Consider the following 9,034-nt stretch of genomic DNA (forward strand, 5'->3'; position numbering starts at 1 on the left):
TTCCTGAAAAACAGAAAAGTTCATTTCTTCTTTGATCAAGACATAAGATTCTCAAAGGAGTATGTGCATATGTGTGTGAGAGAAAGAGATTCAATGACTTAAATGTTTTGTTTCTTCCATAAGCTCACTAATTAAACTTAGTATTTGCATTGCTCTTAATTGTTAAGAAGTAATCAACATATATTTTGCTTTGGAAGGATCCCACCTATTTATCGAAACAAGACAGATTTGGTCATTGTTAATGTATTCAACCAATGATTACTTTCATCATTTAATATGTAAGTTATGCTAAATGTTGCTGTGATATATATATATAGCAGAACCTCTGATGACCCTCTCCTAAAAATGGTAAATTGGTAGAGGACAATATGATATGGGATAATTACAAATTATGGTTGCATGTAATGTGTACTGTATGAGTAATAGTATGTAGAAGCATATAGTTATTGAGCATTATTAGTCAATGTGCTGAATGGGAAAATATAGGTCAAACCTTCTCTCTCCACATGCATATACTTAACATACCTACAAGTATTTAGTTATTAGTACATAGTATAGTTATATATATATATATATATATATAACAGAATTCTGTTGTTCTCCTTATGACCATATTCACTCCAGGACCTATTTCTTGGCAACTTATAATAGTGTCTTTCCTTACTTTTTTGCTCAAACCAAGGGCAAATACCTTTTGCTGTTGCAGCATACCAGCTTGGTCAGTCATATACCATGGGTTCCCTGCTGGCCACCACTCTAGTGCTTCACTGGAAATTGCATTTTCATGTACCAAAGCTTTTTCTCTTCCCTACCTCCATTCCCGTTTACCATGTAACAACTGTCGGCATATCCCATTGTGATCCATGTTCCTCTTAGTGCTCTGAACACAGATTCAGAGTTGATGTTCTGGCTAAAGTCCAGGACCTCATTACAGGTAAACATGTCTGGCAACTTAAAGCTAATTTTTACTTCATGTGAGGCTAATAAAAACTGTTCAAGAGTTTACAGCGTGGTGACTTTAGTCAACTGTCTTTGATTCAAACGAACCAGAAAAGGGATCAATGGTCCAGCCAAGGAATGGAGTAAATGTGTCTTATCATTAAATATCTGGCATCTGGAAGCAGGGTTATTTATTAGCTGTGTGACTCTGGATTAGTTATTTAACACGTTTGTGCCTCAGTACCTTTTATTTATATCTATGGTTTTCAACCCTCACGACCTATGGTACATTTAGCAATATCTGGAATCATTTTATTTGTGGGTGCTACTGTCATCTGCTGGTACAGGTCAGCTATGATGCTTGACCATCCTACAATGAGGAAGACAGCCCTGCACAACAAAGAATTATCCAACCCAAAAATGTTAATTAGAGCCAAGGTTCAGAAGCCCTGATTTATATAATGACCACTAGAACATCTTGTCTATATAGGGCCCTATAAAATGACAGGCAAGTCTTCACATATTTCTGCAAAGGTCTATACATTCTCTCTGCACAGTTCCCCTCCTCCCCTGAGTCTTATTTCTTTCTCTCCAAACTCATTCTGATCCACTCCCACTGGGCCTGGGGTGCCAGGGATGCTCCTGTCTTAGGATGCTTACTCCTGATGCTCTTTCTTCTAGAAGAAATATTCCCTCCAGATATCTGAATAACTAACTCTTTTCTTTTCCTTCAAATTAGTGTTCATATGTGAGCTTCCCCATGGGGGCCTGCCTTGATCACCCTGCTTAAAATTACACCCACCAATCCCCAAGGATAATATATACACATATATTCCTGATATACTCCTGTTTCTTTTATTGTCCAATATCACTTAACCCCTTATACAATATATATATCTTCATTGGTTATTGTTTGAATGTAAGCTTCAAGGAGGCAGTGACTTATGTCTTTTCCCCCCATTGTGTCCCAAGAACATGATATGTGCACAGTAGATTTTTAATACATATTAGTTGAATGTGACTGACTCCATTAAACACAAATATATTTAATAATTAAATGATTTTAATTTTGAGTGCTTTACATATCAGTCATCTAGTAAGCAAAAAAAAACAATGTATGTTATGATTACCTATTACACAAAATAACAATGTTCAACTTACTACATTATTGTAGGTACAAAAGGAAAGAAAGCTATTGGCACCACTGAAATGAAGAAAGATTTAGAGATTATATCTCTTTAAGTGTATGTGAGGTTAAACATGAAAATTATCTGATATGTTCTTTTGCTTCTCAGATCAGACAGGACATCTCCATCTTTAGTTTGGAAATGCCTTCTAGATTAGCACTGGCTTTCTTTCTCCTCAATTTCCCTTCAATACTACATCCTGTACTCTAATGGTATCTTACCAAGAATCTTATTTTTGCAAACCAACATTCTAACAGTTTACCTAATTTTTATGTCATTGTACCTGGGTTCTGATAACCATTTATTCTTTTGGGTAAGAGCTGTAGTGATAGGGAAAATTCTTTACCTTGCTATGCAAAATCCATAATTCCACACATCAGTAACTGGGAATTGACATAGAAAATTATATACTTTCCAGTCTGTACATTAAAATTTGCATAAAAGATTGAACAACTGAACTCTCCTGGTTAATTATAATAAATGTTTACTAACTTTCCCAAACAAGTAGGTTTCTTACTCTGACTCTCAACAATTAGGAATCTCTGGAAAATGTAGTATTTATTAGAAATTTTAGCAGCATCAACTCACTAATTATTTTAATGGAACCTTATTCACTTCCAAGCTGTAAAACATTGCCAGAGAAAGCCATATGAAATGAGGTACCTTGTTTTGATATCATTTATTCATGTAACAAGTATTCTTAATCCAGATTTACCACTGAGTGTTGGCATGAACAAATTTCATCTCATAATGTACTAGAAATTAAATTTCCTAATGACTCTACAAAAGGCAAATGATTAGCAAAATAAGGTAACTTCCTTACGAACATTTCATTTTGCACCAAATCCCATAATAGAATCTATATGATCTCAGATTATTATCTCAGACTATTTGCCTAATTCTTTAGTCTAACTCTATTCCCTTGTTATCTAGACAAAATGGATAATTTTACTTGTGACATTCTCTACTAATTGATTGCTTCTCCCTTGCCCTTTTCAGTATTTGAACGTGTAGCCATGGGAGGAAAAAAGAAGCAAACCTTATTTGTACACACATACGGTGTGTATTTTTTTTATTACAAACCCTTGTGCTTTACAAACTAACATTACCAACACCTTAAAACTATTGATTTAAAAATGTCAGGGAATCAAGAAATACCTGCCATGCATACTTGAAATGCTGAAGCCATGAAGGCTTCCAAAGTTATACTTATCTAAATTAGCAGTCCCTTCCACAATTCAGATCTAATTTGAATTGTTATGAAGCAGCCGTAATTGCACCACCTTCTGTATCCAACTAGTGAGTGACTCTTGCTTTCATTACCCACCTCTAGCTGCTGAGAGTAAATTACGTACTCAACCTAGGGTGATTTGCTCTATTAAGGCAAAATGGTGACATACTGATTAAATTTAAACTGTCAGATTATATTTCATTTATTTCACTTTCTGGGGAGTATAGCCAGTAATCTTTTCCTCTCATACTTCCATTGAAACTTTTGTCTTTAGAAACTAGGAACAACTATGCTAAATATGAATTTCAAGCTATTAAAATAGAATTTAAATAGAAGAATGTAATTTTTCTAAAAAGGACTCACTGTCATAAAAGCCTAAAGGTTGGTTAAAAATTCATAGGGCTACAGGAATTGAGTGCATGCCCCTATGTTTGTGGAAGTGGGTATATATTTAAATGTCAACATTTTATCTTATTCAGCAGCTCTCAAGCCTTTTAATCTTCTCTGAGATTCTTTTATGTCACCTTACCCCTGGCTGCCTGAATAGCAAGGATAAGAATTCTCTAAATTTGTTATCTTTTTGTGGAACACCTCCATCTTTAAAAGTTAAAGGAAAATGTGGAATGTGAAAAATCCTGAGATGTTAAGAAGTCTAGTATAATCCAGGATGCAGATTTATCAATATTTTTTCTAATCTCTAAAAGTAAATTTCAATTGCACTCTTCATAGTTTCATTATGACCTCTCATGGTGACCCAATAGTATTTTGGAAAGGAAAATGATTTAGTAAACTTAAGGAATTAAAGCACTTTAAAAATTATTACAATGTAATACTTCTTCCAGGTTCTTTGTATAGGAGAAAATATCATTTTTCTAGGCTGTTTTAAATGTAAATCATTATTTGGAAAAGTCTTCTTTAATTACATACAAAGATGAAATATTGAACAGAGTGATTTCTCCAAAAGATTTCTTCCGTATTAAGGGCAAATTGTTAAGGCTTATAGCGTTGTGTGTGCCTTAGAAAGGAGGTGACAAACCTAAACATTTTGGCAGAGGACGGTAATTGTGAGATTGTCAATGTGAGTTAGAAATAATAAAATAAAACAGGTTTCCTAATGAAATTTAGACACCAGAAATGTAAAATTTTGTCTGTTGAGATTTTTTAGTAACAAGTTTTAGCTACAGTTTTTGGCCAACGTACTTCCCATTAATCTAAAAAGGCTTAGAGTGTGTTTTAAGAGAAGTATTTCCTCTACCATGTATTTAAAATATTTCTATCCCTTGTTTCATCTTTCCACTTACATGTCATGTCAAGTACTAAGTGTTGAACATATTCCCTTTATAATACATCTAAGCCTACAGTTCATTTCTAAAGTATTAACAGTTAACCACGATTTTGATTTCTGGAAGTCCCATACCATAACTCTGAATTTGGGAGATTTTAGCAAGATATTTTGGCATTCACACTCTAAAATTTTAATGCCAAATTTAACACTAAATATAATATTTATTTTCTTCTCATTTATTCTTATTTGTATTTCTTCCTTGACTCTTTTCCTTCTCACATTTCTATTTTTTAGGTTTCATGGAAACATAACCTCTGTGGTCTTAATATATCTTTTTATTAAGTGCTAATAGTAATGACAGCAAAGAAGTGAACACTATAAAATAAAATGACTTAGAAAAAACAAGACATGTATTGCTAGCTACTGCTCTGTGACTGTGGTTTTCAAAGCAATCTCTTGTCTTTTGCCAATGTTAAGACAGCCATTAGTTAGTGATATAATTTTTAAAAACTTATGAAGGTCCAAATGGAAACCTATATTTGATTATTTTCCAAAGTTTTGTATTGATCCTTATATCAAGGGAAGTTTCTTGTTGATATATCAACGTAGCACTCTATTTTTTATATGCATCTTAAGTTACTATGAAGTAAAATAAAAGATCTTACTCCATGCAGTCAATCACATTATTTTAATGGTGCTTTATTCCCTGGGTAACTATTCAAAAGCAACAGCTTTACTGTAAGATTGTTCAACTTGATATTTAAACTCGATATGTAGCTTATCAGGTTACCACATGGCATTCATGTTTTACTAAGGAAATGTGAGTGTTTAATAAGAAAAAATAAGAATGGGAACTGTAGAAATAACAACTTTAAAACACCAGGGAGACAAAAAATCTTTGGGTCCCAAAGGACAGTGGGTAACTCATCACAGGTAGAAAATAGAAGCTTAAGTAGACAGAAGCATGGTTCCTAGATTGCCTTCACCTTACACTTTAAACAGGCTAGTAACTCTCATGTATAATATGCTGCTTATGAGGGTAAAGTTTGTAACCAGTTAGTCCTGTGTTTAAATATCATTTCCACAGTGTATTCATGTGGCTTTGGAAAAGTTATTTAATATCCCTGGAGCAGTATCCTCTTTTGTAAAATGAGGATATTAATACCAATTTCATAGAATTATTGAAAGGATGAAATGAGCAGAATTTACTGTGTGAATTGTTAAGAACATGGGTAATGCTAGAGTTAGAGAGGGTGACTTTGAACTCTGATTTTTCTGGCTTCATCAGTAATAAACTATATTCTTGGAGCAAGTTATTTAACCTCTTTGAGCCCCATATATATCATATAAGTGTTAATATTTCCTTTGCATTTGATTTTTACAATCCTTCTACTATAGAGTGAATGTGTCCCTCAATTCATATGTTGAACCTATTCTCTCAATGTGATGATATTTGGAGGTGGGACCTTTAGGAGGTAACTAATGTTCTTATAAAAGAGGCCCAAAAGAGTTCCCTTGCCCGTTTCACCATGTAAGGGAACAGGGAGAAGACAGCCATATAAAAACCAGAAACAGATCCTCACCAGACACTGAATTTGCCAGTATCTTGATCTTGGACTTCCCAGCCTTGAACTATGAGAAATAAATTTCTGTTCTTGAAAAGCCACCCAGTGTATGGCATTCTGTTATAGCAGCCTGAACAAACTAAGGCACTTTTATAAAGATTAAACAAGATGGTTATGTTAAGTTTCAATTGATAATGCATCAACACATACTTAGTGGCTTAAAACAATATCCGCTCATTATCTCAGAGTCTGGGGGTCAGGAGTTTGGGCATGGCTAGCTGGGCCCTCCACTCAGGGTCTTATAAGGCTACAATGTAGGTGTTACCTATTTCTTTCTGAAATTTGTGGTCCTCTTCAAAGCTTATGTAGTTGTTGGCAGAATTCATCTTCTCATGGTTATAGGACTGGCATCTGTTTTTTTTCTAGCTCTTAGTTTGGGGATACTCACACAGGCCCTTTCATAATATAGCAGCTTACTTCTTCAAGGTCAGCAAGATAATTTCTCTTCAGAAATGGCCCTGCCCATCTTTTAAGAGTTTTCACCTAATTAAGTGGGCCAACTCAGAAAAATTTCCCGTTCTACTCCAAAAGATTTTGATCCTCAATTATAGCTGCAAAATTCCTTCATCTTTGCCTTATACTGTAACTTAATCATGGTAGTGATATCCCATCATATTCATACATCCCAACCAAACTCAAGTGAATGATTATGTAAAGCAAGATAGGAAATCTTGGGGACAGTATTAGAATTTTGCCTACTATTTTTATGAAGAAAAAGTAATTAGCACAGAATCTGACAAGTAGTGACTATGTAGTATGTTAGCTAGTATCATGTAAAGTACTTAGCATAGTACTTAGCCCAAGGTAAGGACTCTCTAAAGAAAACTATTACAATCATGACCATTTAAATTTCTCAGTGACTTGATAAAATGTATTTTCCTTGTTAACATATTCAGTCCCAATAACAGTTGCATTGTAATCAATCAGAGTTTAATACCTTCCTTGATGAATTGGGAATTCTGTACTTTTAGTACAGAATTTTAGTCTCAAAAGAAAAATCATATATTGGCTACTTGTATCTTGATGTTTATTATTTCACCTGGACAAATAAAAAAAATAAGTCATTTTATGGAGAGAAGCTCATGAATATCAGAATAATTCAGTATTATATTTATCTGGTATTGGAAATGTTATGTGCCAGTTCAGTTAACTTTTTAACTCTGTACTGAATGTCATATCCAGTGTCTCTGTTCCTTTGGTACTTGGTTAATCTAAAAAGTCAATATAAATTTTGATTTTCAAAATTAAATTTCTGCTAAGTGGTGAAAATATTAATTTATAAAGACTACCCTGACTGACTTGTATTCAAATCATCAAAAGCCCACTTCACACTGTGGTGTATTAAGCGGCAATCAATTGTTGAAGAAATGGTCTCTGATTCTCCTTAGCGAAACACCATCTCTTTCAATTTCTTACAAATTGTGCCATATATTTCAAACATTCTTTGAGCATAGTAATTTCTAGTTATGTAAAAAATATATTCTATGTTTATTTTCTTAGCACTATGTTGATTATTTTTCTGTTTATAATTTTCTGATGACTATATTAGAGATCTTTTTTCTGTTTATAATTTTCTGATGACTATATTAGAGAAGATCTTTTGATTCCCAGAAAAAATTTACAGCAGCATTGAGTTTAAATAACAGCCCCACTTAAAGTCGCTTTCTAAAATTATAGCTCTAATATGAGCTAAAGTTCATTAATATCTAGATGTGTTAAAACTAAAAGCAGAGCTAGGGTCCTACACTTTGTAATGTTGAGCACCTTTTATATACCTGTTGGTCATTTATATGTTTTCTTTGGAAAAATGTCTATTCAGATCATCTGCCCATCTTTTAATTGGATGGTTTGTTTTTCTCCTATTGAGTTGTGTGAGTTATTTAACTATATTGGATATTAACCCCTTATCAGATATGATTTGAAAATATCTCTTTACTTTCAGTAGGTCACTTTTCATTTTATTGATTGTTTCTTTGCTGTGCAGAGCTTTTCAACTTGATGTAGTTCCAATTGTTTATTTTTACTTTTGTTGCCTTTGCTTTTGCTGTCAAATCTAAAAATTGATCATCATCAATGAGTTCACGGGGATTACTGCCTGTATTTCTACTAGGAGTTTTATGGTTTCAGGTCTTAAATGTAAGTCTTTAATCCATTTTGAGTAGATTTTTGTGTATGGTGAAAAATAGGGGTTCAGTTTCATTTTTTGCATGTAGCTGTACAGTTTTACAAACAACATTTATTGAAGAGACTGTCCTTTCCCCAGTGTATATTCTTGACCCCTTGACTATAAATTAAGTGACCATATACACATAGGTTTATTTCTGGGCTCTGTATTCTGTTCAATTGATCTATGTCAGTTTTTATGCCAATGCCATACTCTTTTGATAACAATATTTTTGTAATATAGTTTGATATCAGGAAGTATGATGTCTCGGATTTGTTCTTTATCAAGATTTCCCTATTTGGGGTCTTTGTGGTTCCATGCTTATGTCTATTTCTGTGAAAAATGGCATTGAAATTTTTATAGGGATTATATTGAATCTGTAGATTGCTTTGGGTAGTATGAACATTTCAACAATATTCTTCTAATATTACATGAACATGGAATATCTTTCATTTATTTGTATACTTTTCAGTTTCTTTCATCATTATCATGGTTTTTCTGTGTACAGATCTTTAATCTCCTCAGTTAAATTTATTTCTAAGTATTCTTTCTTGATGAAATTATATGTGGCATTATTTCCTAAATTTCCTTCTGATAGTTTGT

This window comes from Phocoena phocoena, chromosome 5 (genome assembly GCF_963924675.1).
Source record: "Phocoena phocoena chromosome 5, mPhoPho1.1, whole genome shotgun sequence".
Classification (NCBI taxonomy): domain Eukaryota; kingdom Metazoa; phylum Chordata; class Mammalia; order Artiodactyla; family Phocoenidae; genus Phocoena; species Phocoena phocoena.